At 36.4% G+C, this 18,478-nt stretch overlaps 1 protein-coding gene across 2 annotated transcripts in view; it reads left to right on the forward strand.

The window, feature by feature from the left end:
• LOC150099690 (furin-like protease 1, isoforms 1/1-X/2) overlaps positions 1-18,478 on the forward strand; it is a 280,807-nt gene that overhangs the window by 41,204 nt on the left and 221,125 nt on the right. The window contains exon 1 of one of the 2 annotated variants that reach the window (XM_090403954.1): positions 8,500-8,588. The exons of the other annotated variant lie outside the window; for it this stretch is intronic. The gene's annotated coding sequence lies outside the window, so the exon portion shown is untranslated. Of the gene's footprint in view, positions 1-8,499; positions 8,589-18,478 lie in introns of those variants that run through there. 2 annotated transcript variants of the gene reach the window in all.

Here is an 18,478-nt window from a genome sequence, read left to right on the forward strand (position 1 = left end):
CATCTATAACAGTCACTATTTATAATTACTGTATTGTCCCTCATGTGACCAATCGTAGCGCCATCCACAGTGGTGTAACTAGACTACTACTACTGTCCACTTCCCGTCTTATTCTTTTCCTGTTCAAGACTGCTTGACGAAAGTCATCCAGTTGTGAAATACTAAATTTAATTGAATTCCATCGAGTCAGTGAAAAATAATTCAGTTCGAACCATTATACTAATAAAAATTTGATCCAACTGAATACAAAACTGAACCAAAATCTTTTGTAGATCCTAAACCCTAATTTTATTTTCCATACAATCAGAGGGAATTGTTGCAAAAATAATTTCGACACGTTATGCTCATTGTCCGAAAAAAAAAAAAAAAAAAAATGTAAAGATTACAGTATTTGATAAAATCCAATGAAATGCAAAGAGAGATTCTTGAAATAACTTGCAGTGTTCGAAACGGATAAGATTGAGTTGGGGGAGAAATCTTGTGAACATACCTTTATCCAAAATTGCATTGCAATATAGGATATAGTGCAATGTGGACAATATTCAGGTTTCTCTTTTTTTAAGGTAAGTTTAGCGAAATGTGTGCTGAACAGATTTTACTCACATTTGGTATTCGGAATTATTACAAAAAATTTCCGAGCCGTTTCCAGTTTGTTTCAGTGGCATTATTTGCAGACACACAAAGGGAGAAAAGTTCTGTTGAAATTTTATGTTGCAATAACTCCTCTTAGAATGGACGGAATAAATTTCATTTCGAAAAGATGTATACATCATTTAAGTTTTTAAGAAGGGATCAAAAATAAAAAAAAAATAAGAGGTTTACTCATTTACATGAAAGGTTTTTATAAATCGTTATTTCTGTGAACGATTTTTTTACTATAATGTTACCACTTCGTCAGCTTTTTTTTATGGACGGTTTCTTAGTCAAATAGCAAAGGTTATGCAAAATTCGCTGATGGTAGTAGTCGCTGCTATATAAAATTCACTGGTGACAGAATAGGTTTTGTAAACATATAGTACATTCGTACCATGGGTAGGCTAAGAATTTTTTCTCCTGTTTTAATTTATTTTTTACATAGTCAGGAAACCTAGAGACCAAATAGAGATTCCCCCCCCCCCTCAAACCTGCAATAAGCGAGATCTTGGTTGCTTTGCAAGTTCATAGGTGTGGGATCGTTATAAATTACCTTTACATTAACTGTTTCTTAAGATTAATTTATGATCTCTCTTTTTGGTTCCACTTTATAAGCGAATTCATTAATTATTCAAGTAATATTTTAATTATTAATTATATGAAGAGCCAAAGGCTTCAATTCGGCGACATGAACTTATTTAAGTTAAGAGATATTACATCCCATATTGTTTCATAGCCGAATATAGAAACTATATAAAGTTCGGCAAGTCCAAGCGTAAGCAAATACCTGGATAGTGCAACATCTGACCCATTTGGTAGCTATTATTCGGCTATGAAACAATATGGGATGTAATATCCCTTAACTTAAATAAGTTCATGTCGCCGAATTGAAGCCTTTGGCTCTTCATATAATTAATAATTTATTAGGATACCTTCTTGGCAATTCTCATAGTAGGGTATGTAAGTTCTGTGTGCTACAAACTTGGTATTATTAGGTCTACCTACTCCATGATGAGACCTCAATAAAGATTGAAACCTGTCTGGGTAGTGACCTTCTCTCATAATGTAGAACAGTAATACAGCTTCTATGAGCTGGGTTTCACATTATGGGTAAATACCAAGAATAGTGATCGGAGCTTGCTCCACCCTTACTATGAGTTGCCTCAGTGTAGCACTACCAAATGGGTCAGATGTTGCACTATCCAGGTATTTTCTTACGCTTGAACTCGCCGAACTTTATATAGTTTCTATATTCAGCATGAAACTCTTTGAGTTTCTTATTCGGCTATGAAACAATATGGGATGTAATATCCCTTAACTTAAATATTTTTAATGTTTCTTTTTTGTGATGGTTTTTAGCAATGCGCCACAACATGTAAAATGAATATAAAGAATTATTTTCATTCCATATATTCATTGAAACTAATATCGAATGGATGATATTGTGGCGTTGTGCTGGAGCGCTGTTCCAAAATTTTATTTTATTCTATTCATTTTGTATTTTTATGAGGTTTTGAAAATAAATATGTTCTTGCTTCCACTCTGTATATGTTCTTATACTAACAGATCTTTCTAGTAACATGATACCACTTTGCATCGTTTCTCCAAGCAGGCATTATGCGATGTCATATTAGCTGTCAACCCGACAGCTGTGTGTGTGTGTGTGTGTGTGTAAATTCTTAGAGCTTTTAAATTCTGTTGCACAGGTCAGAAGCCTCATTACGACATGTGTTTGTAGTTTCGAAGAACTTCAGTAATTAAGGAATATTCACATAAAAAAAATCGTGCATAATTATTATTATCACATATCTTGTTACTTGGAAATTATCAAGGCAGTATAGTCAGATTTAACTGGATATGTAGACAGCTGCGAGGCTCAAGCGGTTTTGTAACTCTACATTGAACTCGTATTTTAACGTGCTACCTTGCTACATTTTATCGTTTAAAATTGAGGCACATGTTGATTTCATAACACATCAATTTCCCTCAAGATGTTTCTTTCGTATGGGAACTCTTTCAGCTGCTACTTATTTACTGTAATTCTTTTTCATGTGTGATTGAAATTACTTGTGTTTGCTATTTTTATGCTTACCACAAAATTGGAAGGTGTTTCCAGCATATTTCATGAGTGTTTGTTTTCGTAGAATGAAACGCTCTTATATTTTAAGCCTTGCTGAATCATACTGGGGCCTTTATACTTGACTATGTTGAGCAATTTGGTTGCAACTCTAATTCTCTTGCTGAAATAAGAGGGGTTGAATTAAAAAGGAGGGTATGGCCGCATTCTTAACGCCTAATGCTGCCACTATGCCTATTCATGGACAAAATCTAACTAAAATATATTATTTTCAATCATGTTCAGCTTGCATCCATACTATTTTGAGAAACTTTTTATCAGAATTAATACGCACCTACCAGATTTGTTTTAGATCCTTCCACATAATTTGACTCTGCTCTGAAAAGAAACAATTTTATTTTAATGCTAATACTAATAACCCGCTATATATGCTTATAATTTAATGATTTCTGTTTAAAATTTGCTGAAATTCGTGGAGATAGCACAGTTTGGTTTGAATTGAACCGTTATTAAATTTATGTTTCATAAACGCCATTAGTACCTATTAAATTCGTTCTATTCGTCTTTTTGCTCGTGTGAAAGTTATTTTCTGTGCTGGCAAGACAGATTTTATTTAATTCGATGTGCAGAATTCTCACAATATGTACAGCATGGCACACACACAAAAAGTACTGAATAACTACAACGATATATGTTAAGGAGTAAACGGGTTTATTAACAAAGGAATATATATATATATATATATATGTCTGCACACGATGATATGTACATCCACATCTATCGGAGGCATCTTGATGGAATAAAGCATTAACGACGGTAGATTACGTGACCGAAATGGGCACCTTGTCTTTCTGGACAGGTTTCGTAGCGCATGCAAATGTTCTCTGTCGTCTTGGAGAACAAGGATTAGGACATCTGCTGAACATATCGTGTAATTTTATTTCTTAGTTCGAGGGCTATACTTGCACTTTTCCCGAGGCGCTACGGTGCTCCGGGGACCTCCCTCATTGTTTGGTCCTAAATTTGTATTATGTATTATGATGGGTAGGTTCAGTGGGATCTGCCACAACCGCGTTGTTGGATCCTGTATAGTTAGCAAGTTATGTGTCCGTTTTTATTGGTAGTTCGACTGTTCCAGGCAGGATGCTTGGCGTTTAAGTCACCAGCAATAATGATAGGCTCTCTGATACCCAAGATGGCGTCCGAATCCGAGGACAGTAATGATTTTAGTGGAGGATTGTGTGCTGCATAGATTTTTAGTCTACCAGCCGAACTCGTGAGAAATGGGCCTCCCGGGGAAGTGTTCTGATAAATAGGCTCTAAAACCACGTGATGTATGACAGGTTGCTCCGTCCTGTTGGAATACCTATGCACGAAATGGAATGTTTTTTGCACGACACATCCTATACAAATTCTGGGTGAACGGAAACAACACATTCTCGATGTAGTGTTCGCTGTTCAAGGTCACGGTTACACCATGCCTTCAATGAAGTAAGGCCCAATTATGCCATGACCGAAAACAGCACCCACGCAGTCACCTTCTCGCTGTGAAGAGGTTTCTCTTGGACAAATTCAGGTCTAGAGAAACCAAGAAACCTTTGGGTTCATCTGTTTACATTTCCATCTAAGCGGTCATGTAAAGTGGTCCAAGCCTATGACATGTTTGTGAGCAGTTTGTTCGTCGTCTCTGTAAACGTTCCCCAAGCAGTAATGTTATCACTGCTTCCTCCGAGAACTAGACATTATGGAGGAAGGACGGATCTTCATAAACATTGGCGAGCACGCGTGCACATATTCCCACCGTGAAGTGCAATCCGTTGCTGTTAAACCCTAACCCACCTGAATGACGTACGAAAAGGCTTCAGGATTCTCTGTAGTGACTGCTCCAGTATCCCAAGTTTTACTCCTGTTCGGCGTTGACTGCGTTTCTGGAACTGTAACTATTGCTCGTGACATGTCCGTGATTTTCATTTGTGTTAACACTTCGCCGAATTCCGTTTGTATTGCGGCAGAACTCTCGATTGAGTCAATGATGACACTATTTGCTTGGGGCACGCTTACGGAAACGAAGAACAAACTGCTCACAAACATGTCATAGGCTTGGACCGTTTGCTCTACCATTCCGTTAAAATAATGCTCAACAATAAACGTCTTTTCTTCCAACGTCAGCACCATTACTACAGCTAAATGTAATGCGGTAGACTATACATGTGTCCTTCTATTAATGTGCATGCAGTCGAATGGCATATTTCACAGCGCATGTACTTGAAGGGGTTGTCGAAGTTCAGTAATGTTTTTTTGTGCCATACCGTATAACAATTTCAGTTTTCGTTTCATTTCGATAATTTGCATGTGAAAATTTTAGTGAAAGTGTTTCAAAATTAGAGTAAGCAGTGACTCCGCTTCGACTTGTACGCATTCATTTGAATTCGTTGGAACATCTCAGATTTGGTTTGAATGAGTTGGACTGTTTTAGTGTTCAAATTAGGCATAACAAAATTATTGTCAACATTACATATTGTCATTCACATTCACTAAAAATAAATAAATAAAGTGATAATGGATGATGTTATTACATAAAAATTGAATACAAACCGCAGTAGGTTATGATTGTGTGCTATTATTTCTTCACTTGGTTGACTTACCTAATAAAAATGGCGTTTTGACCAAAAACGCTTAGAGATCCATAATTAGTATCGTTTCGAAATGTCTTACCAGATTTTGTGATTTTAAAAAAAAAAAAAATTTATCAGATTCCTGTATAACCAAAACTAAGTTGAGTGTACACGTTTTAGCGTACATCCTAAGTATTAAATTTTATTTTAACTATATCCAGCCAGATTGCAGGTATTGCTTTCCAAGATTTTGATTCAGTCATATTTCTCATATGTAGATAATCCATTAAAAGGGAGGAGGGTCAATTTGCAGTCATTTTGCAAAGTATTCCAAATACTAGTAGTCAAATTCCTCTGCCATTGCTGAGGAATACGAGTAATAATGTTGCTACGAACGGACAAAACGACTTAATATGTGCTTAAGCATTCGTGAAATTCACCTAGTTTTGTGATAATGAAAGAATCGCTACACAAGAACGGTAAGTCAAACAACCGAACCATTCTTCGGCCCTGGATGAACGAATTTTGCGGAGTTATTTTATTTTATTATTTTTTTTTTCAAGTGTTTCGATATTCAGTCCATTCCTAAGAGGGATGACAATTCTTTAGTCAGATTACCATCCAGTTACTCTCACTTCATTCTTCTAAGGTAGTGTAAGAAATTACCACTGAAATTCTATGCCACCTTTGAAGCCCTTAAGATAAGATAATAAACAATTGCCTGGTCAACAGTGGGTCTTCTTACACATACCATCCACTGAATTAGAAACTTATTTAATACCGTGTTGGACCTCCTTTAGCGACTGTCAATACCAGTCCTCTTCAATTCCCTGTACATAGTTCGGTGAGATATGGATCGCGAACAGCCTTCATTAAATGCTTCTATCAATTGTTGCACACAGGAAGTTCTGTTTGTCAGTACGAGCCTTCGCAGACGACGGCGATCTCGTTTCTGGACTGGCTAAGGATCACAGTTACACCTCTTAGACAAGCACTGAGGTGATTTTCCCCGTGATGAAACATCTGGGATATCTCGCCTTTTGAGAAACTAGCCATCTCTGCTGTTTTCAAAATCGTGGCTCCAGCCATACTAGCACCCACAATAAGCCCTTTATCGAAGTCCGAAAGAGCCATCGTTTTTCCCGTTGTGATCAACAATGTTGACGATTACTGACCAGTAGTATTCTTAAATAGTTACCTAGAACACGTGGTGACGCACACGTGACCAAGTATTTCGCATACATTGCGTAAGTGACGTTTACGTACGCCTGCATAAAAGTTCCAAATTCATTGGCCGGTAGGTGTATTAGAATGCCATGCAAGGAGCTTGGGAAATCTCAAATGGTTGCTCTTAATATTTGTAAGGATTGGCACGAAGGCATATTAAATAAGTTTTTATTATATGGTGTCTTCTGCAACTGGATTGCCAGCATGTTGTGGTGAATGGATCATTATCCTCAAACTTTGCAACTAATGTTGCTGTTCTACAAGGTTCTGTTCTTTCATCCACATTTCTGTTTCTATATATGTCAACGATTATAAATACAAACATAAATCACCAACATTTTGCTTGTAAAACCCAATCTTGTCCTATTTCTCGCAAAAAAAAAAAAAAAACTTCTGTTTTTAATTTTGGACTAGATAAGATTTCTCTTCTGATAATACTCACTTTACCTCCTCAGTATCCAAAAAATTAGGGTTCTGTGCCCATCAAAATGTTACTTTATCTGAACAGCTGCTAACAGTATACAAATCCCAAATCTCTCGGACTATTGAATATTGTTTTCTCAATTTGTCCTTAAGAGTTCCATAACAGGACGTGACTCAGTACAGAAAAAGCAGTTGTGTTGATTGGTGACCATCTCTAAACCACTTCACTACGCTCCCACATAAGACGTTCAATTTCTGCTGCGTTAATTTTCTACAAATATCTCCTGGTCACAGTTCATATGAATTCGCATCAATAATTTTGTTTATTTTTCTTTTTTAAATCTGCCATAGTTATCCATTTCTTTCTAACTTATGCATCATTTTAAAGATCTAAATGATGCTATTGCTTATCTAGTGTTCCGTGTTTTTCATTATAAAGATGATTCTGTTGGCCTCGTCTTTCTTATGGTTTGTTTGAGATTGGTTCCTTCTTTGTTGAATGTATGCCTTAAAAATTGCATTTTCCTCTCATTCTGTTAACTTCGTTTTTAGTTTTGTTTTTCAAGTTCGTCCTTAGCTTTTGGACACCAAAAGCTAAGGACGAACTACATTTTCACCTGTATATATGAAAAAATTTTCATGACTATAGCCAAATATGGACATAACATTTATTGTCATTTATTAATATAAATTTTATTTCACAAAAAAAGTGTTATAAATTTTGTACAAATTAAATTTCATTACGTTTTTGGCAAAAGTTACAAATGTCCTAAGGAACGTAGTTAAGGAATTAATGCGCAGTGCTTACATAAAACTATGCAGAGAGACATTTCAGTATGGAATATGTCCACTCCGATGTAGCTCTCACAGTGTCGTACCATGCCCAGCACCAAGTGATCCAGAAGTTCTTCAGGCAAACTGGCCCATTCCTCCTTCAGAGCAAGGATAAGGCCATGTTTGTTTTCTGGAGGGGAATTTCGAGCAGCAATGCATCTCTCTATTGTGTCCCAAATGTGTACTGTGGTTGAGATCTGGGAAGCGTGCTGGCCACTTCATTTGATTAATATCCGCGGTCTCCAGAAGTATCTCCACTGCTCGTATACGATGTGGTGTGGCATTATCATCCATAAAAATGAATTCTTCGCCTACAGCAGCACGTTGAAGAACTTCATTGCAATATCGTTCACTAGCCATAGTCCCTTTTTCTAGCACTTGCAGCTCGGTGCGTCCATTAATCATACCTCCCCACATCATGACCCTAGCACCGCCGTATCTATCCCTTTCATGAACATACTCGCCAGATCTACTATCGTCTAGAATTGGAGGAAAGACTGAAACGGCTCTCATCTGTAAACAGTACATTAGCCCATTAGTGTCTTGTTCCAGTTTTTATGATACAACATCACTGAAAACGTGCTATAAGATGAGCTGTAGATAAAGGCACGCAGACTACAGTCTACACGTCGCAGACGTCTTGCTACAGTTTGTCGAGATATCCGCGTACCTGTGCTTGAATGGAGCAGACTTATAAGCTGACCTGTCGTGGTGCATCGATTACGTTTTTTTGCCGTTATAACCAAAAATTCTGTCTTCATGCTCCGTGGTAAAGCAAGGTAAATGCTGCCCAGAGTCTAGATATGACGCTATGTGAGATTCCAAACTCTCTGGCAATATCAGTAATTCTGAGGTTTCTACAAGCTTTTCAATAATTCTGTGTTTTCTCTGTTTATATCTGTGACACATTTTAATTATCGAAAATCCCCATAGTATCATTCCATATTTTTACAAAGCATTTCAGGTAAGCCAGTACCCACATCGCTTTTTAAAAATATAGAAGACATTCAACATTAAACAGAAAGCTAGCTATAAAGAATATATATAGCAAGCTTTCTGTCTAATGGAGCTTGCATTTTGGCAACTACGTAATGCATTATTAGGTCATATGCAGTGGATTTAAGATAAATCGAATGAAGATATGAATGAATGGCTATATCTATTGAAAATTCGAAGAAAGAAAAGAAGAACAAGAGTACTGAATGACATATTACTTCTAACATGTAAGCGTAGTTGAAGTTTACATAAAATTTTCATATTATGTATTTTATATAAAATGAGAATTTTGATAAACAATTTGCATAGGAATGACAGAAATATTCCTATTTATGTGGTATGTTCCTATGAACGTCTTCATTTCATTTTTAATCAAATCTAATCTTAAATCCACTACGTTCCATGCCCTAAACATGCATTAAGTATTTAAAAAAAAAAAAATAGGTATTCAGTGTAGTTGGATGCTCCATTTAAGCTTGCTGTGGATATTTTTATTTAGTACCTCAGTGAGCAACAATAACCCAAGGCCAGATTCAAGGTTGTATCCCCTAAGCCAGTGTTTCTCAAACTTAAGATGTCCGCATATCCCTTCTTAAATTTTCATTATCAGATAAGTACCCCCTTATCAAAATAATAATAATAAATAAATAAAGTATATTTCATTGTAAATGTCTATTTTATTTGAATTTATATGTTCATGTAAACAAAAAATGATTTATTTTTAATAGAACAAATTTTGAAATAGTTTTATCTTTATTTCCCGTCCATGAAAATCCACATTTCAAGTAATTCACATCATTCTTACGAAGATTTTTCATCTTCGTTCTCTAGAGATGCCAGACGACACACCCTTATCAATTTCATTTGATCCAGATACGATATCAACGTTTTCTTGTTGCTTACAGTTACTTATATTTGCTATATTGCTTTCTTTTGTGCGTTTTATAAATCCAGTCTTTAACCAATGATCCATACTTAAGAATTTGAAAGCTAAAAAAAATTACCGTATTTACTCGAATATAACTCTCACCTTTTCCCCCCCAAAAATTAAAGCTAAAAATTAAATTAAATTAAAGCTAAAAAATCGTGGTGCGAGAATGCTGGGATTTCCGGAAACTAAAGTTTTCAGGAAAAAAGCTGAAAATGGTGTGACTTACCAAGAAGCTCCTATTCGCTATTTTTGGCATTGAGAACAGTTACCTCGTGTGCATCGTTAAAGGCATCTACCCAAATAGCTTCATCTTCTTTCCCATTATTTAAAGCAAAAATTACCAGTAATTTACAAGACTTGATATACGGAATGAATGACTAATGAGAAGTAAAAACAGAGCGTTAAACAGACAGCAAGGTAGGCCAGTAGAGATAAAGCAGCCATGAAGAAGTGCATATGACTGGTACGGTATTAACAAAAAATCACGCAAACCAAAGACAAAGGCAAGCCAACAGTTGAGTTGAAATTCTAATTCTCTTCAACCGAATTCCATAATATCTGAAATTCATCATTATATATAATATCATCATTCACTATATATTTCTTAGTTTTAACATGTTCACGATGGGGTGGTGTCAAGCAAAACCATATGTTGCACCCGCAACATATGGTTTTGCTTGAGTCTATACAGCAGTTTCTGTTGGAGGGGAGATGTAATTCATTAGTTAGTGACGTTTTTATCCCATTTGTCACTAATTGCACTATTTGTTGAGAAATATATTGCATAGTATCTGTACCTTATTCAGTGAGTGATACAATAAAACTACTTGTCTTCAATATAATGACACTGTTGGGTAGGGCATGTTGTTTACCGCAGGGAGCGAGTTACTATCGCCAGGACGTGAACGTCGTGGCGATAGTAACTCGGAATTTGAGTAGGAGAATTCATACATAATTTATTAAGAATATATACGTTTAAAATAATTTTTTTTCTCGTAATAATGATTCCATGCGTTAATGATGCATAGCCGAAAATTGCCACGTACCCCCTGAAGACCTTTCGCGTACCCCCGGGGGGTAGCGTACCGCACTTTGAGAAACACTGCCCTAAGCTAGAACTTTTAAGAGTTCCTTGTAATGTAAAGAGGTCCTTATGCATAAATCCAATCTGCATTAACCTAAGGTTCAAAAAAAATAAATGAAATTATTTCATGCCTTCTAGTGCAACTAGTTGTAGACAAAAGGGTGGCTAATGGAGAGATACCGGACAGTCGTTTATTCAGGAGTAGTCCATAAAAAAAATCTGTGCCTAGTGGCGTTCCATACGGTTCTGTACCCGAGTCATTATTGTTGAATTTGTACCTTAATATACGAAATGATCTGCCGATGAGGCAAAATTGGGTAGAGCAATAGCCAGTAAAGATGACATTGAGATTTTGCAGCATGATTTTAATATGGGCGAAAGAGAAAGGATGCCACTTTAATATGGCACAGAGTAAGATTATGCATTTTGGGATGATGAGATTACCAGCTGCTGTGTATTACATTGATGAAACTGTCCCCGAAAATTGAAGCCAGGGATGATCTGTTTCGATCTCTGTATTGAGGTCATCAGAAAAATACATATGTATAAGGAGCAAGCTACATGCTACTGCACTTCACAACGGTAAAATGAATTTAAGCTGCTTATTAATCTTTTATCTAGCCTAACCTCTAGTGGGAAAAAAGTTAGCAATATTAAAAAAAAATAAATAAAATAAAGTTTTAAAAAAAAAAAGTAAAAAAAAAATCAGCTAACGCCTTTTTTTTTTCGTATAGGGAGTAGGTGTGGCCGTTTTTTAGCCTTATCTAACTTTTGGAGACTGAGTAGGCAGTTCAATCTCCACTGGTATCCGATCAGAGATAGCTTGCCCAAGGCTATCACTAATTAATCGGCAGTGAAGAAGGCGGCTAGTAAATGCCGCCATCTGGTGGTCCCTAACCCTCACACAATATTTTTAATGTCTGAAAAAATAGTGTGGGTTCGACGGCCGATTTTCTTGAGTTTACGGGACGGAAAACCGGGTGGAAAAACCCGCTAGCCCGTGCATATAAAAATAAATTAAAAACAGAACTACGTCGTTAAACATTTCTAAAATCCTCTCTTATTGAGATATCCTTTTGGACTTGTTCCGGTGCTATAGGATTGCAGATGGATCTTCCACATTCTTACTAATCAATCATTCCAAGAATGTAGAGGCAACTCTTTTGGCACCAGAACAAGTCCAAAAGTATATCTCACTCAATACGAGAGGACTTTAGAAATGTTTAATGTAGTTCTGTTTTTAATTTATTTTTATATTTACATTTTGTTAAACTTTATTTTTAAAAATTTTTTAATATGAACTTTTTTCCCCACTAGAGTTCAGGCTAGATAAAAGATTAATAAGCAGCTTAAATTCATTTTACCTTTGTGAAGTGCACATGCAGCTTGCTCCTTATACATATATGCATTTTTCTGATGATGACCTCATACAGAGGTCAAAACGTCAATTGTTACTTTCCTAATATTAAGTAAAGTTATTATTTTAACACGTGTGTTGTTTCCTTAAATTCTTAACAGTAAATTACGGTATCGATAAATACAGTACAGTACTGTAAATATATTTTCTCTTCTGATTTTATTAATAACATTTTTATTTCTCTAGCTTACCTTATTGTAAGAATACATACAACATACAAAATATATTTTGTATTAATAGACTGGTTATGTTATTGGTAAGGCTTCCGGTCAACAGTACGCTATTAGTAGTTAAGTTTTCGTGGAGTCAAAAGTTATACGCGGATTTTCCACTGCGCTTGAGATTGGCTCCCTTAACCCCAGCGTTGTTCAAGGGTCAACTGTATAACAGTTGACCCTTGAACAACTGTATAACAGTTGACCCTTGATGAGCCTTTGAAGTTGCTCGTGTAGTAGTGATAATGATGATAATAACAACATATATTATTGGGCAGGGGATTCTAGTATTAGAGAACATTTTTGCATTTATTGGTGTCATGGCTACTCTTTCTCATATGCATTTTTTAAAATTTTATTTTTATAATGCAAAGATATCAAGGGTCATGCTGTGCCAAGACATAGCAGTATATATGATAATTGGTTTTTAGGACTCACAAACTCCCATGCCCTTGGTGGGATTCGAATTCGCATCCTTTTGGCTGGAGAGCGGCTACGCTAACCACTCGACCAATAAGGCCGGCTTTCATATGTAATTATCAATATGTGATGGCTCAGTTTCATTCTAATTTGTTACTTTACATACCACCACTGCTACTGTTGCTCTTTTCTGCATTTTTTTTTCTCTTTTTGTGTGTGATATTTAACTAACTGAGCAAAATGTGATTTTCTAGGAAGTTTTCGGTAATGAGACCACATTATAATATAAATAAGGAGTTTAATAAAAAAAAATCCGACAAGTTTCGTGCGTCGTAAGACTTACATCAGGGATAGTGGTATGTACGTTTTACAAAACAAAAGTCTGTTAACAATTAATTACGCACATTACATGTTTTTGATAACTTCACAACTGTTAAATATAATTGATAAACCAGAATACAAACGGGGTGCTTAAGGGTCAAAGCTGTATAACTGAGAGGAGACCTCCACATAGCCTTTAAAGGAATGTGGAGAACCGACTAGGGCTTCTGACCTAATGTCCAATCCTCACCTTCACCCTGTTAGGTATCTACCTGGATATTGAACGGATGAGAATGGGCTGACAATTTGGGATTTAGCAGACCAAATTTTATTCTTATTGACTTAACAAAATTTTCATATGATGGTACAACATGACAGAATTTCATCCCGGATGGGGCGTTGCCCAGTTAAACAAGACCCCCGTTGTTTTTTCCAGGGAAGCAGGGCAAACAGCGAAAAGTCAGCTACTGGAACAAATCTTAAAACCCACACCAACTCAACATCACCAGAGTTCAAGATCGGTACTATCAACATAAGAAGCCTGAATGGCAAAGAAATGAAGCAAGCTGAGGAATTGGATAACCAGATAGACATAAAAGGGGTGACTGAAACAAAAAAAGACAAAAACTGGTGAGATCTTTCTGAGCAGTAAATACAACATGTTATATTCAGGCAATGACAATCAAGGAAAAGAAGGAGTAGCCATAGTATTCAACACAAAATATCAGGTTATTCTTCTTGAATGGCAGTCAGTCTCAAGTAGAGTAATGTGGGCAAATATGAGAAGGGGGAACTGGACAATGAGACTTATTTGTGCCTATGGTCCCACAGAAGGTTCTACTAAGGTAGAAGTGGAGGAATTTTTTGACGCTCTAGAAAAAGCAACTGACACAATGAAAAAGGAAAGTTGGTCCTTGTTGGGGATCTAAATAGCAGAGTAGGAAATGATTGCGAGACATACAAAAATATTTTGGGAAAATTTGGAGAAAAGAGCAAAGCTAATAATAATGGCAAATATCTGTTGGATTTCTGCTCAGGACATGGACTGGTTATTACTAACACCATGTTCCAACATAAAAATGTGCACAAATTCACATGGAGAGAAGAGGCTAGGAATAAGAAAAGTCTCATTGACTATGTTATTGTTGATAGTGATGTCTTCTCCCTGGTGCAGGACACCAGAGTGTACAGAGGATTTGAAATTGGAAGTGATCACTATTTAGTCTTGAGCAGGATAAAATAATTTCATATTGAAAAGAATAACATGTAAGAAAGTTTTAAAGCGAATAAAAGTTGAGCAGCTCTCAGATGTGAACTGTAGACTAAAATACACAAAGATTATTGAAGAAAAAATGAAAGAGTTTGAGAACAGGAACCAAACCTTGGATTTTCAGTCGCAAGCCTCAAACTAAACCTTGAAGAGTCGCAAGCCCTGATTGATTCAGCCAGAGAGGCATGTGGTGAGGTTGTCTGCAAGGATAGAAAATACAGAACTCCATGGTGGACAGACACAGGAAGTTCAAGAGCCAGTGAAGGAAAAGAAGAAAGCATATCAACAGTTCCTGGCAAATAAGCTTGTGCTCTTAGAGAATACAGAGACAAATGTAAGATAGCTAAACAAAAGTCATGGGAGGACTTTGGCAAGAACATAGAAATAAATATCAAGAAGGTGGTAAGATATTCTGGAGGTTGTTGAAGAAGTTTAGAAATGGAGGAAAGAGTGCTGTAAAAGGAGTAGATGATAAAGGTTATGTCCCTTTCTTACGATTTTGTTTGTCTTATAAACTGCCTTCGTCTATATTCTCCTAACTTCTACTTTCAAGACATCACCTAAGTTTCTATTAATATCTGAGTTATTGTTCCCCGTAATATCCCTAGTATTTGTATTTTAACTGCGCCCTTTGGGATATTTAGTTTAAGATATTTTATACATAAACAGAGAAAGGAACTCAAACATCTGAAAGTGTAACTATTGCAGTCGTGACACTATTTCTTGTTAATCAACATTAATTCCTTAAACTTCCGTTTCTTAACATTAATTCCCTGCGTGGTTAGGCTCAAATGTTTCTAAGCGGTGCATTGGATTAGCAATATCAGACAACTTTCTTTTTCATTAAACAAAAGGTTTATTATTTCTCTAAACATGGTACATATCAAATTACTCAACTAAATTACTTACACACTAAAATTAGCTTAATACAAGTAGTTGGGCTATGATTCGACAAAAGTTACTACGATCATGCCACCACAAAATTTCATACAAAACATGAATTCACTTAACATGGAAAGATTAGATCACCACACATTAATAGATTATTCAACTTCAAGTACACTAACAAATTCATTATCTACTCTAGCACATACTTATGATAATTCCGATTCTCTACACATCACTCTAGGCATTCAAATTCCTCAGGCTACTTGATTACTCAATTTACACTAATCAAACTCAATATTAACAAAACCATTTACTTCATTAACACAGATCTATGTCATTAACTTTCCTTTTACAATATAGTAGGCACTCAAGATTCTTAGGGTAATTAATTATTCACAAATTATCAACACTAGCTAGCTTATTTATAACACTCTATCAAATTCTAAAGTCCTATTATAATTTCTCCCTAATCACTTTAACAGTTCCGTAATATGACAATGGTACCTATCACAAACAACTTCTAGTTAACATAAGACAAAATTCACAATACCTTTCTTTAGCTTCAGTTACGGGCCTTTACCTTCTACTGAACGAACTTGCTTGCATAACTTCTTGCAATTCAGGGCTTTATGAACATCTGCACCGTCGGCTGTACTATCCGAAACGAGGACATCGATATCTTCTCGGTTTCCTATGACTCTATGGTATATTTCGCTTTCTACATAGGAATACGGGAATAGCTTTCCTACTCACCTTTGATTCCTTGTTGTGGCATGAGGATATAAGCCATATCTCTCCACTCAGGAACACCGTGAAATCCACTAGAAAACCAAACTAAAACCCTCGCGACTATCCAAACGTTTCTTCTCCTCTGGCAAAAAGGCCTCAAGCCTCCTTGACTATCTAAACACCTTCCCCAAAACCCAAAAGAGCCTACTGTTCCAAAAAAAAAAGCCTCGAGGGGGAGGTCCCCTCGAGGGTTGTAAGTTGGCAGTTAGAATTGAAGGAAGTACAGGAAGATGGTTTAATGTTAAATCTGGTTTGAAACAAGGATGTACATTATCACATCTGTTATTCATTATCTATATGGATCACATTATGAAGGAAAGTGGTATTAAACATGTTATCAAAATTAGAGATGTTAATGCTTTATACGGACGATGGTATACTTCTAAATAAATCCGTTACAAGTTTGCAAGAGTCCCTGACTAAATAACTGTTGTAATATATATGGTATGAAGGTGAGCATTAAAAAGACAATGAAAATAGGTAGAATTGTTGAAAATGTCAACTGTGTTGTGAACGGGGAACCTGTGGAACAAGTAAAACATTTCAGCTACTTAGGCACGATTTTTAGTGAAGATGGTAAATTAAATATGGAAATAGACAACAGAATCAACAAAGCTGGTATGGCAGGAAGTCAACTGAATAAATTCATATGGAATAAGAGAGAAATTAGCTGTATACAAGTCAGTGTTCAAACCAGGTTTAACTTATGGATCTGAGAGCTGGGTCAGAAGTAAAACACTTGACCAAAGACGAGAGACCGCAGATATGAGAGTCCTGAGAAAGATTAGAGGCGTGAACAGATGGCATCAATGGCAAAATCATATTAAAAACGAGGATATTAGGAAAGAACACATTATCTGTATCCAGGAATGCATTAGCAGAGCTAATCTCAGGTGGTATGGTCACTTAAACGGAATGGGCGAGGAAAGATTAGCAAAACAAGTGTTCTCTGCCAGGTTGGCAGGAAAACGACCCAGAGGAAGACCAAGATATAGATGGATTGATACTCTACAATGTGCCTTAGACGATAGAAATATAAGATCTGATAATGATAATATTGGAGTCTTGACAAGTGACAGACTGATTTGGAGGAAAATTGTAGATAGGAAGTTAGTAATGATGTAAAATTTTCATGTAGTACTATCATATCCTGTACACCCTTTGAGGGTACATACATGTCAGGAAGTTGTTGATGATGAATACAAACGGTAATTCGTTACTGTGTTGGAACATTGCTGATTGTTACTATCACGCGTGCTGTATCGTAGGTCCGTGTCACTTATATTTTTGATGAAAGCAGACCATACTTGATGTAAAATTAAGCCTTGATTTTTATTGCATTGCGTAGGGATCCTAAGCATTTTTGAGGCTTCTTTAAAATATTCTTGTAAAACAGTTAGATGTGGTGTTTGCACACCGCCGCGCTTGGCCGCACGAAGGAAGACTTGGTTTCGAGTCTAGTCGGCGACTAGAGGAAATTTTTCTAAGCCTTTTTTCGACCGTTTCCCGAGTTAGTCGATCTCTGGCACGGGCAAGCAGGTTTTTCCTCCCGGAAACTCGGGTTTTTCGTCCTGTAAACTCAAGAAAATCGACCGTGGAACCCACATTATTTCAGACATTAAATATATTGTGTTAGGGTTAGGGACCACGAGATGGCGGCACATTTGAGCCGTCTCTCTTCACTGCGTACCGCTTAATTAGTGATAGCCTTGGGCCATCTGTCTCTGATTGGGTACCATTGGAGATTGAACTGCCCACTCAGTCTCCAAAAAGTTAGATAGGGCTAATTGGCCTCGCCTACTCCCGTATACGGGAATAAAAAGGCGTTAGCTGATTTTTTTTTTTTTTTTTAAACAGTTATGATCAGTATATGACATTTTTGTTTGTTACCAGGGTACTTGATGACCAGTAGTAGAATGCCAGCCATGATGTCTCTTCTTTTTTCGACATCTTTTACGTGTTCAGACTTGCGGATCTCTCTTGATCTTCCTGTCTGATCTACATAACAAATGCCACAAGAGCAATGACATAGACGCCTGTTTTTTTTTTTTTTTTTTTTTTCATTGGTTGATTTTGGAGGTTTTGGTGAATGTAGTAATCTTGATATTTTTTTGTAAAGGTAAAAAAGCTACTTTTATGTTGTACTCGCGGAGCAACGCAGCCACTTTGTCTTTAACATTCTTGAAATCTTGTTTAAGTAAGAGAGTTGCAGGAAATGTATTAAGAATTTTTCTGATTGTCTTGGGTTCAGAACCATTAAGTGCGAGGTTCTGTTTCAGATAGTGCAGTTCTTCATTCCTTTTAATTAATGTGCGTGATATATTGTATGCAGTGCCGC

This window comes from Typopeltis vanoorti, chromosome 14, assembly GCF_054136105.1.
Source record: "Typopeltis vanoorti isolate ZY-2024b chromosome 14, IOZ_Tvanoo_1.0, whole genome shotgun sequence".
Lineage (NCBI taxonomy): Eukaryota > Metazoa > Arthropoda > Arachnida > Uropygi > Thelyphonidae > Typopeltis > Typopeltis vanoorti.